Source organism: Coturnix japonica, chromosome Z, assembly GCF_054131305.1.
Source record: "Coturnix japonica strain WE chromosome Z, WE-NBRP24, whole genome shotgun sequence".
Taxonomy (NCBI): domain Eukaryota; kingdom Metazoa; phylum Chordata; class Aves; order Galliformes; family Phasianidae; genus Coturnix; species Coturnix japonica.
In genome coordinates, this window is record NC_140702.1 from 18,541,116 (window position 1) to 18,565,141 (window position 24,026).

Below are 24,026 nucleotides of genomic sequence, written 5' to 3' on the forward strand. Positions count from 1 at the left end.
TAATTCCCACTGAAAACTTCTTAAGGTTACATAAGAAATAATATCACATACCAAAATCTTTCAGGAGACCAAATTCTGACTCAATTTCCCTGTGCTGCAGAGCTTTGCAAGCAGGGCTGCCACTTTTTCTTTTTTTTTTTTTCCCCTTATCTTACTAAGATTTTGACCATAGTGTAACTTAGCAGATTTCCATATGATTTAATGTACGTGACCCAAGGCTTGAATCAGGCTCACGGGAATTTTGTCAAGTATTATTGATGCTCAGTGAAGTAAAGGTTGCACAACAAAGGTGAGATTATTCTGCAGTATCACTGGGTGATACTACTTTCTTTTAACTGGGAGTTATATCACATCCAAGAAAGTCTTGCTTTGTTTTCCACAAGTGTTTTCACTTTGCACTGTTTTGAAATTTGAAAGAAGGAGTTAAAAATTGTGCAAATTCTAACACATATTTGTAGCTGGTACTGAACAATATTCACATTCCATTATTTAAGAGGGAATGTGGTAGAAAATATTCCTGGAGGAATGGGAACCTAAAATTACATATGGATGAGGATGCTTTGTTCTCAGGTTTATGGACCACGAGTTCTGCAGGTGGAGTCACAAATCTGCCCACTGTCCCTGACCACATCAGAACTCTGGATTTCAGCCAGTGAGCTCCCCATTGATTATGCGTCTGAAAAGCATTATGAGTGTTGTTTATTTTTGCAAATACATAGAACGCATGCACAATCCTGGTAGTTTCAAGCAATGGAATGCAAATACTTAGCATGTGAGACTAAAATCTCAAATGACATGCCTCTTTCAGGAAGCATCAACATGAGCACATTCAACATGCCAGCATGGCCATGCATCGTAATGCACCTTTTGGAGGACAGCAGAGTCCCAGCACAGCCAGGATTTTACAGACAGGAGGCTTGCAGAAGTGCATTTATTCATCCTGGTTTCACAGAGCCAAACTTTATGTAACTACAGTTTTAGACAGGAAAACTTCTTTTACCAAGAGTCTCTGGTGGTTTCTGGGCACAGGTCACACCACATAATTTGCTGAAAATATTAGATGGATCCAACCCAAGGGCATGGCCAAATATTCACAGTCATGCAGAAGCCTGACTCTAAATCTCAGGTCCGCGTCTCCAATGTACTTAACCCTGTATCCTCCTCTGTATTGTGAGCTTCTCACCCAAAGGCTTCAGCAATCTTTCCTTGTTTTGGAGTGCATCCACTCCCTCTCCACTAGTGGTCTTCAGATATTTTGGTAGGCACCAACTCTCCAAGGTTTCATAAACAAAATACACATAACTGACCAACACAGTGGTTGCAATTACACAGCTTAAATCTAGGAAAGTGTTGAAGTAGGCTTAGCCAGATTTTCTTACCTATTTTTTCCTCACATACTTCTTCTATTTCCTCTGTTGTTGTTTTTTCCTACAATTCAGAAAATTCTGATTATTGCTCTTTGTGCAGATACCTGAAATCCTATATAATCTTCCTTTTTTCTGCTGGGTGCTATGCCATCATAATCCTGTTTGTGTGTGTGTGTATGTGTGTGTATGTGTTTTGTTGTTGTTTTTGTTTCGTGGGGTTTTTTTAATTCCATCTTTACACTTTGGTTCTTCATTACAGCCTTCCAGCTCATTTCCCCTTTTAGAGTTTGATGACAGCTCATGCTCTCCATTTTCAGTGGTTGTATTGACTTTGTAAGATTGTACCACGGTGTATCTGTGCCACACTCTCTGTGCATTGAAGATCACAGACTTAATGTGCTTATTAAAGTGGTGTAATTCTGTCCATACCGACCTACTTTAATAAGGAGGAATTAACAAGTTCTGTGTAATCCTTCAGTTCTTCATAAATCAAATTGTCTCATTCCAGATTTACGCCGTTGCATATTTCCAAGTTATTTGGTTTTATTATCCAGTTCCAGATCACTACTTGTTTCCTCTGTGAGCTATCAACTTTGTGATAAAGCCAGATTAAATATTTGGATTAAAATTGTGACAAAACTACAAAACAAATGCATTTAATTGTCTTGGGAAACAAAGCTACGAATGTATTGGCATTACATTTTGTGCTTAGCTTCAGCTGCAACAGTTCCCGTTGAACAAAGAAATCAAGTACTGTGAAGAAAAAACACTTCATTCCAAAGTTTACTAAATTATCCAGAAAACAACTTTTTACCCCTAAATATGAGCACTGAGTCATATGAAATAAAAATGTTTTGCAGAAGGCTACCCACAGAATCCCATCTGCCATTTTCTGATTTTCATTTTTGCCCCAGGGTTTCTGTATATTATTTAGGTCATCAGCAAGAGCAATAAATCATAAGTATCATTAGTATCATAGACACAGATATCCTGTGACATCATGTTTCTTGAATTATTCTTCTGGTCCCTTGCTGACAATTTCTCTTAATTGCTCTGAAGGCAGTCGGTGCTTTCTGTCTTGAATGTGCCTGTTCCTGTTTTCTCTCCATCTCACCTTTAACCTTTAACTTTCAGACTCTCATGGATCACCAGTCATTGTATGCTTATCCAATAAAGGGCCATCTCAGAAAGGAATCTCCTCCTAAGCATAATACATCTTATTCCTTCAGTCTCTTCAAGCAAACAGTCCTCTGCAATGAAAAGCACTTTGTACTCTTTGGAAAATAAAGAAGCAAATGTACAACCAGTTATGGGTAGTGTCAGCACATGTCACCTCTTGCCCAAACATCATGTAAGACAAAGTGTTGTGAAGAATGGGAGACTAAAATGTGAGCAAGTACTGAGAGGAACCATTATGACATGAATCCTGTGTGTACTGAGGCAATGGAGAAGAACAGACTTAGAAAGGACATAGGGAATCTTTCTATTTTTACAGATGATGATAGGAGGATGGGGGAAACACCAGAGTTATAGAAATATTTCAGTAAGAAATTATGTGATTTTCTTTCGTTAATTCATGATACATACAACCTATTTACATTTTCACATTCTGAAAGAACATAGAAAACTTTCTAAAGAGCTGCTGGAAAATTGCAGATGATCAGGAGCATCAGTATTGTTGGAGTGCTGGGGAACTTGATGTACGGAGAAAAGCTGAAGGAATTGTGTTTATTCAGCCTGGGAAAGAGAAAGCTCAGGTGTTTCCATAACTGGATGGTTGTTATAGAAGAATCTATCCCAATTTCACAAAGATGTGTGATGCAGGGCAATAGGCAGTGGACACAAGATGCCTAAGAGGAAGTTCTAAAGAAAGAAACTCACTATTAGAACTCTCAAATACAGAAATGTTTTGCCTGGGGCAAAAGTAGAATTTACGTTGGTGGAAATATTTTAGGTTTGGCTTGACAGTGCCCTCAATAACCTAATCCAAGTCTTTGCTTTCAGCAGAAGGTTGAATCTGGTGATGTCTAGTGTCCCTTCTGACCTAGGGTTCTCCAAGATTCTGCAACTCAGTTTCCAGTGCATACTAGAACCAGATTTAGAGTAGGGTTCAAATCCTACAAGAAGACAAACATAATTTTTTAAAATACATTTAAAATACTAAAATAATACAATTACTTTCCAAGTTACATTCATTTCACAGGACTAGAAATAAAAAAAAGAAACAAACAAACAAATTAACTTTTCTAAAAGAATCCAGGCTTCCAGGATAGCCATCCTCCACTTTACTCCATCCACTCTAATCCCATACTGCTCTGTCAACTTTGTCTTAGTTGTATATCTGTGAAGCAAGCATAAGATACTGTGAGCCTCTGTTACTGTAAGTAAGTGATTTCGATGAAAATATTTACTGTAAGAGCAATCAGACAACATCATCTTGTAAAAGCTGAATTTTAATCATTTTAATTGTATTCCTCTATGGATACTGTCACTTGATTTTATCTCCTCAGTCCCCCTTTATTTGTATTTCTTATCTCCTGGACTCACCACTGCTAGCTTGAATCATCAAATCAGCTAGCAATTCAAGCAGCTGCCTCTCATTTCTTATTGCTTTTGTTATAATTTGCCCAAAAATAGTCCAACAGTTCTCACATCTTACTGCCATGATGTACTTTCAACATAATCTCTGCTTGGAACTAATCTTGTGCTATGATCTTTCAGATGAAATTCCTTTCCTCTGTTGACCTCCACCCCTACGCTTTGCCCTTTCCAAGATGTACAGCTTGACAGTCTCATATCTGCAGTACTTCTTACTTCTACTGTGATTGTTATCCAGGACTTTATTTATATTGTTCACTTTTCATCTTTATTTTCACCTTTAGTATTTGCCTCTGGTAAGACCACAAACATTACTTTAATATTTTCCATCTCTAAACTTTCTAAGGTGATTTCCTTCATTTGCACTTTTTGTAAAAATTTTATTTGTAAGACAACTGCATTTCTGTTTTCTGATCAAGTGATGCTTTTGCCCTCTTTCCTGCCTGTTCTGCAGCTTCCTGCCTTTTGTTCTTACTTCTACAGGAGAACTAACTCACACACTTCTTTCCCCTCTCTAAAAAAGACATTCAGTCAGTCTATCAAATAGATTTTGACTGTTAGATCAGCCCGAAGATTATCTCAGTGACCTCCCTGCATCCCAGAGGAACTACTGCACTGGGTACAGATCAGAGCAATAATTACGTATTTTGCCCTATATTATCTGCCTGGTCACTATGCCTCCCTGTCTTTCCACACATACAAATAAATGGCAAGTGACAGCATAGAACACAAAACCACTGTATCTAGGTTGGTAGACGTACCTCTAAGACTGATATTTTCTCTCCAGTATGAGCACTCATAGGAACTTGATCTCATTCTTTCAGGAAACCACGAGAGTGAAAGCACACCTGTAATCCAGATTTTCTGCACGAATCAGATTTTTCACGAGACTACTCCATTATGCATAGACAGAAGAAAATACCTATATCAAAAATGTCATAGATCATTGAATCTAAGATCAAGGGATTGTCCAGGCTTTAGATCTTTCTCACATGAGGAAGAGGAGAAAGGATAAAAGATACGCAATAACATTAATTGACAGAGCAAAATCTCAGCTACAAGACATTATTTTTCAGCATAATTGCTACCATTAGCTGTATATGTTTCCAGCAATGAATGAAAACTGTCATGCTGTGCTCGAAAATCAACTCTGCACCACTGCAGGTGACCTGCTGTTTCACAGCTGCTATGGCAGCACTACTGCTTGGAAAATGTTGTCCAGGGTGTCTGTCTTTGATCATCCCAAACAGATGGAAGTCAGAAGGCACGATATCCAGACTGTATGTTGGATGTGGTAGGACATTCCAGCCAGGGCTTGCAAAGTGCTCCACAGTCTTCAAACTGTTATGGGGCCTTGTGTTGCAAAAGAACAGCTGTCTACTTCTCCAGCATGATTCTGCAATTTAGTCAGTGTCACAGTGCAATTTTCTGAGCTGATAGTTTGTCCAGGATCCAGGAAATCCAGAAGAATCAACCTTTCCTATCCCCAAAAGACCTTGTACATCACTTTACCCACTGAGGTCTGTGCCTTGAACTTTTTCTTCAGTGGGTAATTCACGTCACCACTCCATGAACTGCTCTTTTGAATTCGGCTCATTGTGGTGGCTTAATTTCTTGTCACCAGTCATGATATAATCCAGGAAATTGTCATTTTCATCTTCTTATACTTGCTCAATGGGTCCTGAAAAAAATGTGTATACAGGGTTCCTTCTGTTCCTGTGTGAGCCTTTGTGGAACTCATCTGGCACAAACTTTGCAAGATTCCAGCACTGCCACCATTTTCCCGAAAACACTGAAGCCAATATTCAGCTCTATACACAGTTCCTTGGTCATAATACACCAATTCACATCGATGAGCTGATCAAGACAGTTCATACCATGGAGTGAGAGCTGTGCATGGCCAACCAGAACATGGCTTGTCTTTCACATCACCACTACTGAAAGGCACCACCCATCACTTCACTGATCTCACTGCACTTCCATGTCAGACTCCATTCTGTCAGACTGCTCCTCTGCTGCCATCTGTCACACAGTAACAGCGTGTAGTGGGATGTTGGTGGGAGGTTCAGCCTCTATAGCTGTGCCACCAGCATCTCTTTCCGAAGTTGTGGGCCAATATCATAAAATAGGAGACATTACTTTTGGAGCAGCACTCAAAATAATAAAAATAAATGCATTATTAGTGAAAAGGTAATTACTTTTATCAGAATTATCCATACTTATTTTTATAGAAATTGCTGAGGAAATGTCTTTTTAAAATGGACTGAAATGAAAAAAAGGTCTTTTGTTTGTTTGTTTGTAGTTGTTGTTTGTTTCTTTCCTTCAGTTATATTAGAAAATTTGGATGTGATGAAACTTTTCTTCTGAGAAGCTGGATGAGCTTCTTTTTGAGACAGGCTGTCTCAAACAGTGAATGAAATAATAAAACTACTGCACAGCTTCCACTGTGTGAGTAACTTCTACCATTTGCCTCAACGAACTTGGCATGAACCTGAAATACACAGAGCAGTACAGGAGAGCAACAAAATAAACCTATAGAGAAATAAACAGAGCAAAGCCTTTAAAAGATCATCAGACAGCCATGTGCAACTCTGTTGAGCATTCACTCACAGATGCAACTCAAGATCTGCAACAGTCTAAATTGGGGTGGGGTTGGGCAAATGGCTATAGAAGCAAACTATTGTCTGTAAAGCTTCCATATGTGTTTTGTGTATGTTTTTTACACATTAATTGAATAATAAATCCTGAAATCATGCTTTAGCCACCTTAGCTTTTGACTGTGAGAAACATGTGCTCTGTTGCAGAAATTCTAGTTGCTTGTTGTTTAGCAATTGCAGGAAACAAATCCTATGAAACACTGGAAATTATATAAAAATGGAGCATCACTGTCAAGCTATCAAAAAGAAATCAAACTTTCAATACATAGGAAATAATACTACAATCTACAAAGGTGCTATAATATATTATGTTCAAGACAATATGTTATAAAGCCACTATTATTTCAGAACAAAGAATCTGTGAAAAGACAACCTTTCATCAGAAGACTCAGCAAACTTACTTCCACAAACTTAATAAAATTGGACCTGACTCTACTTTTAAATCTCATAAAATCGCCTACTTCTTGACATTTCTTGTATTGGTTCATTTCTCCCTATGGAAATATGACAAAGGCAAAAAAAGAAAAGTCTTGAAATCCTTTTCCTGCTTTTGATAAGATAATTTCTTCAGATAATATTTAACTTACAGTAACTCTGCAAGCCATGTAGAACAGGATATTTTTAAATTCTCTTCTTTCTCCATACTCCAAACTGTTGCTGGAATAAAAAGGAAGCAATTTAAGTATCAGCTACATGATAGAGAACTCAATTTACTGTTTCCTTGCCAGGTAATCTATGCATGCCAGGAAGTACAGTGAGGTCTCTGTACCTTTTATAACAAATGTTTCAAGGTGAAGTTTTTCTTTGAAGACTTTAAAGTTCTGTTTCCTTATTGATGAATTATTAATCTTTTTTTATTATTTTTTATTTTTAATAAAGATAATTTCACTTGGTATGAATGATGGGTTTTGTTTCTTGATATAATAGCATTTCTCCATTATGTAACATATACAGAAACTACAATTTTCTTTTCTTTTCAAATCAACTTTTCCACTGAAGTTCCTGTGAATAAGCTAATCTTAATAGTTCTCATAATCTTATAAATTCTGTAACTTTTTTTTCCTGCTTGTCACATCTCACATGAATTGAAAATTATTTAGTTCTGAAGGTCTTACAAGTGATCATGCATACCACAAAGCAACTTATTCTCTAGATTGTTTATTGGGTTTGTTTTTTTTTTCAGATATCCTTATGAAACTATTGAGATTGTGCACAATTTTCTGCTCAACTGAAAAAGATTTGGTATTCTGTTAAAAATAAAAATGGCATTTAATAGATTTACTTTTGAGTAGTTTAAAATCTCTCTAAAGTATAACTTGTTTAATTTTATGACAAACTACTCTATTTGCTGCTTCTTCCTGCCTTTCTCAGCTTGTCTGGCATTCTTTATTTCTCAAAGTGTGTACTATTCTTTAGATTTTATTAAATGGAAGGAGGAAAGGAAATTAGACCATGTCTATCTAGATAATTCACTTCAGTACTCTTTATCATTAAGAATGTAACCAGATTCTTAACCAAAATATTTTATATGCTTTTTCTGCCTGAAATCCAATGCAAAGAGCTCAAAAATGGGGATTTTGTTCCGTGAGGCTGTAATTGCACTCACTACTTCAGTCCCAAACCCTTATATCATCCTCACCCCATTTCAGTCTGTAAAACGCTGCTGCAGTCAAGTAGCAGAGTACGATGAATACCTAAACATTGCTGATGTAGGCTTACATGTGTGCAAGGTGGCTCTGTGGTACTTTATGCAAACTTAGTTTAGATTCCATTCATGACATAGAAGTGGTTTTCCTGTGTATTTGTTTTTATGCCTAATATCTGTTAAAGAGTGTTAAAAATACATATATAGCAAATCGGTGTATGATTTTTTCTTGCATATATTTTCAAGAGAAATAAGGTCCTTTGTCGTAATCATTCTCCTCAGTATTGATAAAATTCCAAAGTATAAGTGCTGTGTTGTATGTATTTCATAGACTACAACTGGATTATGTTGTTATAAGTGATATGCACATAGATTGCAAATTGCCTTAAGCTGCTTATCCAGAACCCAGAATCAATGCAAATGATTTTCCTTAACTTCATTAAGTTTCAAATCTGGTCTGTAGTGAAGCTGTCTAGATCAACATGATCACAATATCTTCCTTCAGCAACAGTATGTTTAATTTTTATGTTTTCATTTCTTTTCTTACTTGGCAGCTTAAAGTCTTTGCTGTTCTTCTTACATAAGCTTCTTGGATTATGCAGCAAGGCAGCAGAATGAATGGTCAGCCTCCTTTGACCCACACTGTCCATCTTGACCTTCAGGTAGGATCTACCATAAACACTGGGAAAGAAATATTCATAAAAGTGCTTATCCTTGTGAAATACACAGCCAGAATTACTGCCTTGGGGCAGATGATATTTCTTTCCTAAAAGGTCATGTTGCTCCTGGACATGAAAACCTGTAAAGTCTGTCTGGACACTGTGCTATTATGAAGTTTCAAAAAGTCTCCAGGAGATCTCTGAGGGAAAAAATTCTGATGAAATCATCCAGCTCTAATTATAGGAGAAATAGGGCCAGAGGCTGCTGGTGCAGAAAACAGCAGTTGCCCCTGTTTGCTTTGCTTGTGCCTATGTCCTGTAAAACTGTGCTGTCTCCTGCTTCTATGATGGATGATTTGATCCTAGAGCGCTGTCTGCACTGTGGCTGAGGAAACAAAAATTGCAATCTGTCTTACCTTACTTGAAGAGCATTCTCAGTTCTTTGGGAGGATATGGTGAGCTGTTTCCTGACCACATCTTTTCCTTTATCAGGCTGTTGATGCTGGCTAACATTCTGTCTACATGGCTAAGCCTGGATCTACCTTTGTGGGTGGACAGTGGCCTGCTACTGGTGAGCCCTGAATAGTTCTTATTGACTGAATTCCTTCAAGTATGTGTGTAACCAGAGATCTGATCCTCTGTGTCTTTGTGTTTAATTTTTAAAGAAAAGACAGAACCATCTGTCCCCAGAGGCGATGTCTGTCTTTGGATGTTTTATCCATAGCACCATTGGTAGAGAGATGCATTACAACCACAAGATAAACCTCATATGAAATGCTTGTATTCTGCCTGCCTTGTCCCTTGTCTTAGCTTTGAGGAATTCCTGAAGGAGTTAGGGCGAAGGTTTCAGACTGGTACTTTTGATTGTGGGTTTATTGTTTGTTTGATTGTTTTGTGGGGGAAAGTTGTTCCTGTTTTTATTGATTTATTTACTTTTTATCAGGAGATGGGAGGTTTCCAAAACCAAGGGCCATCTTTTAGAATTAGACTGTTTCTTCCCATGAAATTGGAGAAGCTTTCCCTGAAAATCTGCAGTAGAATCTGAAAATCTTGCAGTGTGGAGGAAAGTGCGGAAACAAGATAATAATTCTATAGTGCTAGTGAATAGCTTTCAAAATTAGGGATCAGCTCCCTCAGAATTTAAAGGTAATTCTTTTAAAAATTATTTTCGAATAATAAATGTAGGGAGTCATTTATTTTCTGCCAAATATTTACAACACTTGTTGACATCCAGGTCACATTATCCAGCATTTCCTTGCAACAATAAAGGTTAGGAACTCTTAAATATTTAAAACAAAACTAGAGATATCTTTTTCAGTTGTTCCACATACTTACTTGCTTTCCAAGGATCTACTTCTATTGATAATCCCTGAATTAGTATTCACCGCCATCTAAATCATGGAATTTTCCCCCGTTGCCAAATAAAAAACTAGACTACTGTCAAAATCTGTGAGATTTTGATAGATATAAGGTCTGGGAGATGAATAGTATGGATAGATTACACATTATGGTCTATAGCAAAAAAAAGAGTGTTGCACAGATTGCTTTGTGTTCCCTGATCTCATGCAGATCAGGTCCCCTCTGATGTGACTGTCATTGTCCACCACTTAATGCTATCAAAATGTCAAAAGGACTGTTAAGATGTCCACTCCATTTAGTCCTGTTCTCTCTTTGCTTCTTGTGGAGTGTAGGGGCTTATGTTAGTTCTGCACTCGTGGGATAACTGCATTTGCAGCAGTGTTTTTGGAGGTTGTAGACTGACATGTTGAAGAAAATAATGAGACCCATTAAGCTTCAGATGCAGTCTGTAAGTTCTGGGAAATGCACATCATCTCCATGCTCAGCACACCTGCACTTCAGGAAGCAGATTTTCCATTGCCATTGAACTCATACAGCAAAGTGATATAATTACATAAGGCAAAAAAAAAGAGAAATCTCTGTGATACAAGCCAATGAAAAGAGGCATATTTTGTCCAGAGAATGGGTGGAAAAGAGTGGAACAGAGAAACACTGAAATAATGATGGATTTTCTCAGAATGAAATAATTGTCTCATTTTCCCCATTAATATATAAAATATATTTTTAAATCTTTTGTCTGATAACTGAGACCACCTCAAGGGATTAACAAAATACCACTGGTCATCTGTGCTTTCCTAAAGAACCACAGTATTTCAGGGACGGGTCTTTTGTTAGGCTTATGATGACAGTCTTATTTGGCCTAGATGCACAAAATAGCAGAGATGGCAGGATAATTTGCTGTCTTAATTTGATAACAGACATACACCAGCTTTGTAAGAAAAGTTATTCAAAGAGAATTAAGCTGTAACAGCAAAGAAAATAGATGACCCACACTGGTATGATATGGATGTATTGTCAGGGCAGAATCAGCAAGTCTGTTTCTAGACGGCTTATAGCAGAAAGCTCCTTTTTCCTCTTTTAAATCCAGAAAGATGAAATCCAGCATGCAACTTCTGCCCATGCAATCAGCTGCTGCATGTAGAAGTATAGAATCACTCTTTTTTTTTTTTTCCCAGATAAATCCAGTTAATCACGAATTCTGAATAGTGAGATTTCCGCTGCAGAAAAAAAATTCAAAAGGCTATTTTAAGAAAATAGATAATGTTAATAAATGAAAAACTAAAATTACATGCATTTGCAACAATATTTTAAGTGCTGAAGAAGTAACAGTGAAAAGAAGATTCTCTTTAATTTCTCCATTTCCCTTTTTTCCTTTTGGATGTACTTTTTTCCTTGCTTCTGCTCATTCATTAAGCAAGATGGCATGTAGGAAAAAGGCTGAATGTGCTGGCAAGGTCCTCTCCATATTCTGCATGCATCCACTGAGATTTCTGTGGACTGTATGTGACAGTTCTACACCATTGATAGCTAAAACTCCAGACAGTGGGGCTTGCCATGACATTTTTGCTGGGTAGGATTTTCTCCATATACCTTTCTAGCTCCTGCTCTTGTCCTTGCATGGTTCAGTCTTGGCTTCAGACCTATTTTGTATGGATCCCTGCACATTTGACTAAGTTCAGCTATGTCTCAGACCTGCTGTTCTCAAACTTCACCTTGTTCTTCAGAAAATACCTGTCAGGGATTTTGACAGTGTAGGCAGGGAGCTGAAATTTCTGATGAAAATTTGATAAAGTTAATTAAGTTTTAGATTTCTGAAATACTTCCGTAGTCATCATACTCATTTAATTTTTCCACCTCAAATTGCCATGAAGTGTCATTGTAAAGGAACTAAGAAATACAATTAAATGTAAATAAGAAATGATTTTTTCAGTACAGAGCTTGCAACTGAATAGTGCACTCTATAATGAAAAAAACATACTGCTGTACATAGGTGAAAAAATAAGAGTATATCAAGACAAATAGAGCAAAATTACATTATTTTCCCTTCTTTCCTTCCTTCCCCTTCCGCTGCAGTACTCTGTATCTGGAAGTTGTTTATATCAGAAAATTATAGGAGGATAAGATATGACCTCCACTTCATAAACATTTTAACGTCTGTAGATACTGTGTCACACTCATGGTTTACATCATACTAACCATTTTCACTACTCAGTTTTACATCTTGTTACAGATGGGTTCTGTGGGTGAGCACTCAGACTTTATGCCACTAAGAGACCATGCAAACTTGTTTAGATTGAATTAGACTAGATTTAAGCCACTCTCCTGTGTCTTTATTTGGACACTTGGGCTCTTGCAATTTAATTCACACTGCAGTTTGCTAAAGACTCCATGGGCAAACAAATGAGAGAGTGATATCACAAATATAATAAAGTTATAAAGAAAAGAAGAGTTGGGAAAAAAGCTCTGTTTTTTTCCCCTCAAAACTGATTTTTATAGGTTGGCATGCTGATGTCACGTTGAATCTATTTCTGATATTGAGATTGTCAGAATACTATCGCAAGAGGTGTCAAGTTCTACAGTAACTTTAATGGAATTCTGACTTTGTTGCTTAATTGAGGCCTTTTTCATGTCAGCCGAATTAATTCTGCAGATTAATCTCACATTGCAATATTGGTCTCAGGATGATATCTGCAGTTGGTAACATCTAATTTAGGACCACCACCACCATTTTTGGCTGGAAGAATTCCTTGACAGTGTTACAGTATAAATGTGCTTGCCAAGTGTTTTTCATATTATAAATAGCACTTGTGTAGGCAGCTTGCGCAAAAATGTTATATAAGATTGAGTAAACATAAATAGAAAAGGACTTCATTGAAGAGTGATGTGGAAGATCCATCTAATATTGTATGATACGCCTTGAATCTGTTTATTTGAGGATGTTCTTTAACAGTGTCCTCCTGGAGTATGCTACTGCTGAGCAAAATATATATTTGAAAATCATAAAAGGCAAGTCTGTTTTTCATATTGAGAAAGAAAAAAGAACCAAACTCATAGAAACAAAGTATCTTCTAAGAGTAACTAGTGAATCAGATTATGTATGCTCAAAAATATGCTATTTCAACAACAAAAAAAGGAAATCTTATATTTTCCATATGAATATGCTATCTGGATATGCTGTATATACATTTCTCATAGCTTACCTTTAACAATGAGGCTCTAATTATTGGTTGAAAGAAATCCATTTGTTTCCTGAAAACCATAAATACAAAAGAGAATTTTAATGGGGATAACTGAAAAATCTTAGGCAGTAAAAAGAGATCCAAAGTGTCTTCAGAGAGAGAAATATTTTTAAATATTGGAGGAAGAGCTATAGAAACAACAACACATCCTATTCACACTGGGCTCCAATTTGTAAATAGTTATGATAAACATATTAATAGGTAACTCAGAGAAATTAAAAATTATTTCTGCTTTCCATTTGGAAACAATATAGGCATTTTTATTATCTAAGAATATACTCTGTTATACTCTCATGGTGAAAATGGTTTTCATGCATCTTTCAAGGCATTAGGATTCTGATTCTGAATCCTATATTAGGCTAAAGATGTTGCCAAAGTCATCAGACCCAGAGCTGTTTGCTGATGATACTTCCTTTCCACTGAATTACTTGCACAGCCAGAGTCAGGCAGTGCAGGTGAATTTGCAGCACCAGACTTGGAGAGGAACAGATCTATGCTCTACAGGCCATGAGCCAGCAGTCCTGTGTGACTGCCATGTGCTTGAGCATCAGAGCTGCCTGTGTCATTTTCTCTTTGCTTTCCACTATGCTCTACAGGCCAACAGTCCTGTGTGACTGCCATGTGCTCGAGCATCAGAGCTGCCTGTGTCATTTTCTCTTTGCTTTCCACCTCTTTCCCTCACATTCACTTTTCCCTGCAGCCACAGTAATTTCAGATGCCTGTAGAAGTTCACAAGGGAGATCATGGTTAACTTCATTATGTTCATCTGTTTGTTTTGCCAAGTTTGATGTCCCAGCGTGCTGGCACAGTCACTTTGCAAAAGGAAACTGCAAGAAACAATTCTCCTGAGCATAATGGGGGAAGACCAGCAGAACCAGCAGCATCCCAAACACACACAGCATTGGCAACATTATATCTGAGAACAGAGAGTGCATCTTAGTGCATCTCTGCACTCTGTGCAGGGAGAATGACACTTATGGCATTACAGAGTGGAAGAGTGGCAGCCAGCAATTCCTCCTTCTATACTGAGCTTTGTAGTACCCCCGCCCCCCCCCCCTCCCTCCCCCCCCCCCAAGCTCCTGTAAAGGGCTGCATGCAGAAATGCAAGGAAAAGTCCAGGTGGACACGCTTGTGGGTCTGAGTTGGAGGCACATGTGATCCTTGACTATTTTATACTGCATAATCTCTCTGAGCAGAAATGAATGCTAATTGTATGTTGGTGAACACCCTGTCTTAAGTTTATTTCATCCATGACATACTCATTATTGAAGCTTTTTATACTTACCTTTGGCTTTTACACTTGTGGAATACGGGCTGTGACAACAGTCCTATTGCACTTTGGTTACAAAACACAAATACTCATCTGACATAGCCATCAAATAACCCAATCATCCCATAACCTCAGCAGTCCGGAGGAGAGAGAGACAGTCATGGACACCATGAGGTCTTCTCTCAATTTATTGCTGCATCACACTCCTTATATATCATTCCAATTCCTGCACAGATGTGTACACCCACCATGCACCCAATATGCGTGAGAACAACCTATACACACACCTAACCAAACCCCCACCCACTAGTTCCCTAATCTACAGGCTGTAACTCAACTAATCCAGAACAGTCATCCTACTCAGAAATACATTCTATGCATTCATTAACCCTTACACAGAAAACCCGGTCTCCCAACACTCATCTCTAACTTTCACTGTTGTTTTGAATAAATGTTGGTCTTGGAGCAGAAGATGCTGGCTCTCATTTTACTCTGCTTCTTCTTTAGGAAACCCACTGGCACCCTCAAGCAGTGTGATGCTGGGTACCCACACAGGGGCATCTTCAGGGATACATGCAAAGAAATGTCCCATTGTCATATCTCACTCATTTCAAGCCAGGATAAATATGAACACTCTCAACAGGAGAACAGTGTCTGTATCAAAGTATTAAACTTTTATTGCCTTGTGAAAACCAGATTTAAAAAATTAACTTCACATCAGGTAAGAGTAGCAGAAATTAAGGAGCTTAAATTGTTTGTATCACCTCTGGTGATATCTGTTAAATATTTTCTGACCATTCTTAGAAAGCAAAACAGAAGGCAAACTCACCATGAATAGAAAAAATAATAGGCAATAGCATGGGTTGTGTGTTGTTTGAATGGAAAGTAATTTATCACTTCTGAAATAAAAGCTGTTTATCCTTGTGTTCCACTCTCTGTAGCAATCTTTACAATTTATCTGTGAAAAAGTAAAGCACTGTACCATCATTAGCATATGAATGCCTGACACACCAAATTGGCTGCAAAATAACAGAAGGACATTTGCTACTGGTGTGTGCACACACACAAAGCAGCCATTTTGGATAAAAATTGGAGGGGAAGAAAAAAAAAAGAAGAAGAGAGAGGGATGGTGAGGGTGCTTAACCAGTTGCCTGTCTCCCTGGTTTCACACCGCTGTGGTGATAGGGCAGACACAGAGTGGCTGGAAACCCCCCAAAAAACACCAGCACTCAGGTTGAGTTCTGGGACAAAGACTGTTCATGACAGATATGTGTTGGGACAAGAAAACTGGTATGATGAAATGAGTGATCCTATGTGTCCTCACCCAAGGCGCAGGGGATGTACAGGAACTCCACATCTCCTTGGTATGGTTTTATTTCACCAGCCTTGGGTCAGATGTATGAAACTATTTCTCAAAGAGGCTGCATACATAATTGAGGCCCGATAAAAGGCTCTCGGTTGAAGTTGCTAGGCTACATTCATTTCAGAAGCAGAGCCATTTGTTATCAAATTTAAATTAACTCTCTAAGTGCTGAGCTCAGGGTGTGCAGAGCAGTGTGTCAGTCAGCACTGGTGCCTGATAACCATTATAGAATAACCAGAGTGACATCACCTCACAGAGAATGGGAATCTTGAGTGTATTTAGGCCCATTAAGTTCTTAATCTTAAAAATAAAATCATTAATTCCTGAGAGGTATCTTTGTGCATTGTTGAATATTTAGGAATCACAGTTCTATTTATTTTCTCTCCACCTTTATTCCTCTTCAAAAAAATCATCATGATTTCAGCTTTAATTTGGAAAGTAAATCAATATTTGCCACTGATTTCTCTCAAGCACACCATGTCTACCATCAATATTTTTTTCCTATAACAAGATTTCAGCAGTTTCAATACACAAATAGGCAACAAGGAAGATATTTGTACAGCCTGCAGTGGCTGGGCCTGTTCCCACAGCCATGCTCCGTCAGGCAGAGTGTTAGAGCTCCAAAAGTAGAAGAGTAGGTTTGGCAACTTCTGACTTCTCCAGACAAAGGCAACCAATGATTGCAATGCAGTTCTGAACACTGGCAAAGTAAATACAGAGTAGGGAAAAGAAAAAATAAATGAAACTGCCTTGCTCACAGATATGACTGTGAAGGAAAATATATATATATATACAATATGTTTATCAAGTAAATTATTCACTGTGAATTATTTGCTCAGTCTAGCCTTAAAATAGGCTTACATTGGCTAATCAGCAAAGATACCCCAACAATTAAACACAACAGAACATGTCACCCACATGCATGGTTAGTACACCCCTGGAAACATCATTGCACTGTGCAAGAAATGGAAGGTGTTGGTATTCTTATCAATCCTGCATAAAGAACAGTGACTTTTTTTTTCAGTACATTTTGGTTTAGGGCTCTTAAAACAGTTACTTTTATTGAACTCAATTTGACTCTTCTATTTTAATTTCTCTGATAAACTGGAGTCCCTGGCTAAGAGTAAGACTTACCGTTGTGGAGCTTAATGCTAAATACTGCAACCTTCACTATCATGTTTTTCTGTCTTGAAGCAGAAGCCTTAGGCATTTGATGTACATCAATGCATCAGCATAAGACACTGATTTCTTGGAAGCAAGTCAACCATGCTGTTGACATACATACACACCATGAGATGGAATCATAAAATCATAGAATCACTAAGGTTGGAAAAGACCTCTAAGTTCACCTAGTCCAACCACCAGCCCGTCACCACCATGCCCACTAACTATGCCCCTAAGTGCTACATCTGCTCTTCCCTTAAATGCCTCCAGGGACGGTGACTCCACTGCCTGTCTGTGCAGACAGTTCTAATAACTCTGCTCCTGAGAGGAGATTCTTTCTAATATCCAACCTGAACCTCCAGTAGCACAACTTGAGGCCATTCCCTCTTGTCATGTCCAACTCTGTGTTCTGCAAAACTTTGGTTAATACCTCTGAGCACTGTACTGCTACATTAAAAATACTTATTCACATCCCTCCCTCTTTCCCTTTTCCTCTCTCCCCCCCATCCAAAAAAGAAAAAAAAAGAAAAAAAAAAGACACTTTTTTTAGTGTTCATATATGTAAAAACACAAATCATTTGCTTAATCAGTTAACAGGCGACTTCCTCATTACCTGCCACAAGAAAGAATTATCTGCTATGTATTCTACAAGGCAAAATCAGAGGCAAAGTCAAACTGAATTCAATTCCACAGTCCAGGACTCATCCTTCAATTAAAAAACAAAAAAAAATAGATCATGCATGAATGTTCCCAGACAGTCCTGGGTATGACTCTACAACAACAACTCCGAACTCTATTTAAAGCTCTGTGCAGCTAACAATGCTATGGGGCTAGTAAATCCCACCGAGTGCTCCTTGAGATCTGTGTTTGTTTACTGGTGGGAGTAATGTACCATACTTGTGTATCCATGACAACGCCGTAGCATGTCAGAGCAGTAGATGTCCTGCTACTGCAGTATGAGATTAAAAGTAAAAGGCTAGATCATATTAAGTAGCAGGAGCTTTTCAAAAGATAAAACATAAAGTTTATGGGAGCATGTGATAGTTGTTCATGGTAAAAAATTTGTGCTCTTTCAATGCTTTATTTAGGTTCACCTTCTGACTGTAAATAGCACTGAATGCTGAGCACTCCAGGAAAGATAAAACTTTGCTGTTCTTCCAGGAGTTCCCTATAGCAAAGGTGCTGTGATTCAACAGTGTCAAGCCTGAACATTTAAGAAAATCTGTTTTAAAGAGTATTAAATCAGATCATAATGTAATATTTATCTTTTCTTGAACGTTGTTTCTGGTTCTTTACTATTTTTCACTCTCATGACAAATGCTTTGATTAACAACAAGCATTTCCACAACATTCTTAGAATACATTAATACATTAGGATCAATGCTGTTTAATTATTGGACTTATTTAGAATCATATAATCACCAAATAATAGAATCAATTTAGATTGAAAAGGACCACTAAGATAATATAGTCCAACCATCAACCCATCCCCACCGTGTCCATTAAATCTTGTCCCTCAGTGCCACATGTATGTATTTCTTGAACACATTAAAAAAACAATAATAATAATTTTAAAAAAAAACTACATCATTGAAGATATTAAACAGGATGGGCCTCAGTGCTGACCCCTGGGGGACACCACTTGTAATGGGGTCACTGGCTGGACTTAACTCCATCAACCACTACCCACTGGGCATGGCCATCTAGCCAGTTCTTTACCCAAAGAAGGGTATACCTGTCCAGGCCACGGGCAGCCAGTTTGCCCAGGAGAATACTGTGAGAGACCATGTCAGAGGCTTTGCTGAAGTCTAGCTAGACTACAGTTAGCCTTTCCTTCATCTGCCAGTCTGGTCACCCAGTCATAGAAGGAGTTGAGGTTGGTCAAGCACAACCTGCCTTTCATGAATTCATGCTGGTTGGGCCCGGTCCTCTGGATTTTACCTCTTTTACTGTAAAATGCTTCATTCCTCAGTACCCCACACACTCTTTTTTTTAAATTACATAAAAGCAGTATGAGTGCATGGTAGATTCAAGCATCTTACCTGGTGTGTCTATTTAAAGCTATTGTTTGCTTTTTATGTGCCCATAGAAGTAATTTACTGCTATATTTTTATACAATTCTCTTAAATACAATTATATCTCTCTCCATTTTTGTAGGAAAATTGGGGTTTAGGGCAGATTCTGAACACATGGTATACATTTGGCAGAAGGCCAAGGCAAATCAGAGTAAAAATCCAGAAGGAAATGCCAAAGACAAGAAAATAACAGAATCTTATGATTTAATATTAGTAAAACAGTTAAGGCTAGTGGAAGCAATCCTCAACTTTTTCTTATGTTAATAAATTAAAAATTATTTCGTAATACATTACATCAAAATATAATGCTCAGTTAGAGGCCTATAGCCTGGGTGCATTAAAAAGAGTGTGACCATGAGAAAGGTGATCCTCCCCATCTACTCTGCCACCTCTGGGGTGCTGTGTCCAGCTCTGGGCTCACCAGTTCAAGAAAGACATGGAACTACTGGTAACAGTACAGCAGGGGGCAACAAAGATGGCAAAGGGTCTGGAGCACCTCCTTCATAAGAAAAGGCAAAGAGGCCTAGAACTGTTCAGCCTGTAAAAGAGAAGGTATAGTGGGGATCTCATCACTGTTTATAAACATGTAAAATGCAGGATCCAAGTCAATGGGGGTTGACTACTTTCAGTAGAACAAGCGGCAATGGACAGAAATTGTAACATGGAAAGTTCCATACAAATAAAAGGAAGAACTTCACAGTCAGAATGATGGAGCATTGGTACAGGCTGCTCAAATATCTTGTGGAGTGTCTTTCTGTGGAGATATTCAAGACCCACCTGGATGCCTACCTGTGTGACCTGCTGTAGGAAACCTGCTTTAGCAGGGGGTTGAACTTGATGATCTCCAGGAGTCCCTCCCAAACCAAACAATTATGTGGTTCTGTAATATCTAGGGCAGCTCCCTCCAGCTGGAAAAATACATCACAGCATAGGTGGGAACATTAGTTATGTTCCATACTGTGGCAGCCAGGATCTTGAGCAAAACCCATGGCAGAGGACATAGGGTGATGAAGATGCTGAAAACATGGAAAGCACATACAAGGTTTGATAGCAGGCATTTTTATATCCTTCTTACTTAATGCATTTTGTGTTAGTTGCCACTGAAGTGATGAAGCCAGTGCTCCTATGATATCAGCGATGTCAAGAAGATTCAACTGTAGTTTACTTTATCTTCACACAGATAATAAAGTTTAAAAAATTATTTATATTGAGTTAACAAATTAATTCCATAAATTTATGTAAGCTTTCATTTAGATCATCTGATGTTTAAAATCAGGTGGCAGACATTTGTGCTCATGCATCTGCTGCCTGATCTTGTCATCATCATCATTACTGTAAACTCACATGAACATAATTACTCTTTAAGTAAATCATAAATTTAAATACAATTCATAATGGAATTTTAACAACTGCTGGAAACTAAACACTCATTTTCAATAGCTAATGTTAAATGTGAAAGTGTGGACAAACAAGAATAGTATGAAATTTAACAAAAATAAGTGAAAGGTACCACACATTAGACAACAGAATCACAAAATGGCTTGGGTTGGAAGGGACCTCAAGGATCTCAAAATTCCAAGACCCCTCCTGCAGGCAGCATTGCCAGCCACTAGATCAGGTACTAGATCAGATTGACCCATCCAATATTTAGGTGCTTTCCCTTCTAAAAAAGGGGGGGAAATAAGAAAAAGGTGTCAAACAGTGCTGCTGCATGAAGTTTGCAGCTCTGGTTGAAGCAGTGAAGACTTTACACCCTCCTGAGCTAATGGGAAATTGCAGGACATTCTGGCGCTGCAGTGAAAGGCTATCAGTTCTACAGGAGCTACTGTATGACTTCATGGAGACATTTCCCATTGCTTAAGTATATCTGAATTAATTTATGAACTAAAAAATTAACTGGAGATGTTGATGGATGGCACCTGGCCACCACCAGAAAACATTTTCCACACCTTAGAAACAATTTTTATTTGATTCTTGCTTTTTTTAGAGGGTGAAGTTAAACTGAGAGAAAACAAATAGCTCAACTGTGGATCATTTTGTTTGGCCTCTATGGAAACAAGCAATTTATTTCAGAGTATTTGTCTTGTAATGAAGAGCTTGTCTAATTCTTTCTTGTTTTTTTCTGTTTTGTTTTTCAGATGAAGCATTTTAGCCATACTCCATAAGAGCATGTAAGATGGATTTCTGATAAATACATCTACAGTCCTTAGTGTTTTGGAAACAAAATATAGTAAGAAAAAAAGTAAACATTTTCCTTTATCTGCCCCAAGGAATATTTCAAAGGCAGTAATTGTAATTGAAGTAATTGTGAAATGTGAATCTCACACTGCTTTGGGTGCAGGGAAACCTGCAGGTTGACAGCATGTAGCAAAAAAAAATTCCATGAGAGGAAGCACAACCAGACAGTAAAATAAGTTAAAATAAGACTTTTCACTTATTTCTAGTGTTGTTCTACTTTTTGCTTAAGAAAGCATCGATAGCCCCCAGGTTTTGAGCAGATGCAGAGGGGCACGTTTAGAATGTGCACTCTTCCTAGTGAGTGCAGAATGACAAGATGTGCGCTGCTTCCTGCTGGGATGCAGGTCCTGAGTCCTGCAGTCATAGCCACACAGGCAGAGGACCTGGGGAGTAATCAAAGAATCATTGAATCACAGAATTATTGTATGGCTTGGGTTAGAAGGAACCTCAAGGATCATCAGGCTGCAACCCCTCCGGCACATGCAGGGTCACCAGCCTCCATATCTAAGACTAGACCAGGCTGCTCAGGGCCCCATCCTACCCAGCCTTGAACACCTCCAGGGACAGTGCAGCCACAACCTCTCCAGGCAGCCTGTTCCAGCACCTCACCACTCTCTTGGTAAAGAACGTCCCCCCAGTCAGAAGACTCATTAACCATCTGTTAACCCATGTGGGTCTGAGTGCTCAACTGGATTCTTCTAACAGGACCAAGTCTGCTGAGCTGATAACTAAACTGAATGGAAGATGAAAAAGTGTCATAAAACCCTTGAGTTTCATGTACTGCCTCTTTATTTGCTTACTTATTTCTTCTGGTGGAATTTATGAGTAAATGTTACTAGGGTCATTCCATTACCTATTGCACTACATATTGAAAATGCAGCTCTTCTATTGCATTCCTGTTCATTTACTTGTTTGATTGCTTTTGATACTGTACACCCTAATAGGCAAATAAGTTACGGATGTTGTTTTATTCTAAAGGTATGTAAACTTTAGAAACAGGCCAATTTCCACCCAGGCATGTTCCTGTGCATGTTTCATATTTAAATGTTCATAAAAGCATTACTTAATTCTGCCTAAATATGTAAAAGGTAAATCTTTTACCTTGCTAGTCTAAATATTAAAATGTTAAGATTTGCTGATTTGTATCAAAGCTGCAGGGCTTTACCAGTGAAGATTTATGACCAAGCCCTGTTCAAACTGTATAGGACTGCAATTTAACCACATCTCACATCAGTTAAATGTTTATATTTTTTGTCTTTGACAGCAACTGTAGAACTGCATATCTGGGAGCTGTCACTATTGTGCTTATTGATTTTATTCAGAAGAGGTGTACTAGCTCTGCATTTCAACAGGTGGTTTCCAACAACAACCACTCAGGGACAAAGTTAGTCTCAGCTTCTAAGTCTCTTCATGTTAAACACAAGATTCCATTCTTGGCCCAGATATTTTTGCAAGAACAAAAAGTCACAACTATCTAACCACAGATGGGATTGACTGTATCCCTAGAAGGAGTATGGTTTCACGTCAATTCCTTTTGCTGTCAGTGGGTATCACTTAACTAAATTACTTCAATAGCAGTGAAGGGGTGTGGGGGGGTGGGGGCTAGAGGGGGGGAAGTAAACACTGGCTCTTTTCTTTTTATTGAGTATCAACAACTGGTGAACTGGCCAGGAGTTTGCGTCTCCTTAGTTCTCCAGGGATGTGGGTAAGTTGATTCAACAAGCTGTCTGGTACCTCAAGGTTCACCAGTTTGGTTTAAAAACAACTTGAAATAAATCCTCCCTCTCAAGCCTGCTGTTCAACTATGGGAGCTATAGTTTTGCCCTTTTAACATAACAACCAGCCATTGTGACTGATTTCATCCTAATAAATACTGGAAAGAAACAAATAAATGGAATGCTTTTTTCTTTAGAGTAGTTAGTATATCTTTTTTTCCTTTTTTCTTTTTCTTTTTTCCCCCTGGGCAGTGAATCAGCCACTTCCATTGTTCTTTACTTCACTACTGCTGTATTTAAAGAAAGCGTTCTAACTGGCTTTGATGTGACTAGCATTGCTTTTTTCCTTAAAAAACATGAGAACAGCCTCTAGTGAGTCATATCCAAGGTCAGTTTGGCCTTGTATCTCATCTCCAGTCAAGGTCAATATTTAGGAAATAAAACAAGAACAGGGCAAGCATTAATTTTTTTTATCAACCACTTGTGGTTAAGAAAATTGTTAAGCAAAAGATTGCATCTTTATATATATAAACTTCAGCTGGTTTTATTTTGTTTGTTTGGTTGGTTGGTTGGTTTTTTTTTTTTGGTTTTTTTTTTTTTTTCCAAGAAATATCCATAGCTTAGGAGTTGGTAGCAACACTTCACAATATAGAGTTTCACAGAAAAACCTCACACCA

General features: G+C 38.1%; 3 long non-coding RNA genes across 8 annotated transcripts in view; 1 reads left to right on the forward strand and 2 right to left on the reverse strand.

Moving 5' to 3' along the window:
* LOC107306499 (uncharacterized) overlaps positions 1–23,541 on the forward strand; it is an 88,113-nt gene extending 64,572 nt beyond the window's left edge. For 2 of the 5 annotated variants that reach the window (XR_014939881.1, XR_001552160.3), the window contains 4 exons: positions 8,822–8,929; positions 9,419–9,497; positions 15,302–15,515; positions 21,535–21,765. This is a non-coding gene — a long non-coding RNA (uncharacterized LOC107306499). Of the gene's footprint in view, positions 1–8,821; positions 8,930–9,418; positions 9,498–15,301; positions 15,516–21,534 lie in introns of all 5 variants that reach the window. The other 3 variants (XR_001552161.3, XR_014939880.1, XR_014939882.1) reach the window with 2 other exon arrangements.
* On the reverse strand, positions 665–8,947 carry LOC107306501 (uncharacterized). The gene is made up of 4 exons (XR_014939884.1): positions 8,815–8,947; positions 7,210–7,279; positions 4,727–6,456; positions 665–3,708 (listed from the first exon to the last, which is right to left on the reverse strand). It is a non-coding gene; the product is annotated as an uncharacterized LOC107306501 (long non-coding RNA).
* The window catches only part of LOC116652486 (uncharacterized), a 28,424-nt gene continuing 15,612 nt past the window's right edge, over positions 11,215–24,026 (reverse strand). For both annotated transcript variants that reach the window (XR_004305568.2, XR_014939885.1), the window contains exons 2-3: positions 13,486–13,534; positions 11,215–11,502 (exon numbers count right to left, since the gene is read on the reverse strand). This is a non-coding gene — a long non-coding RNA (uncharacterized LOC116652486). The remainder of the gene's footprint in view (positions 11,503–13,485; positions 13,535–24,026) is intronic.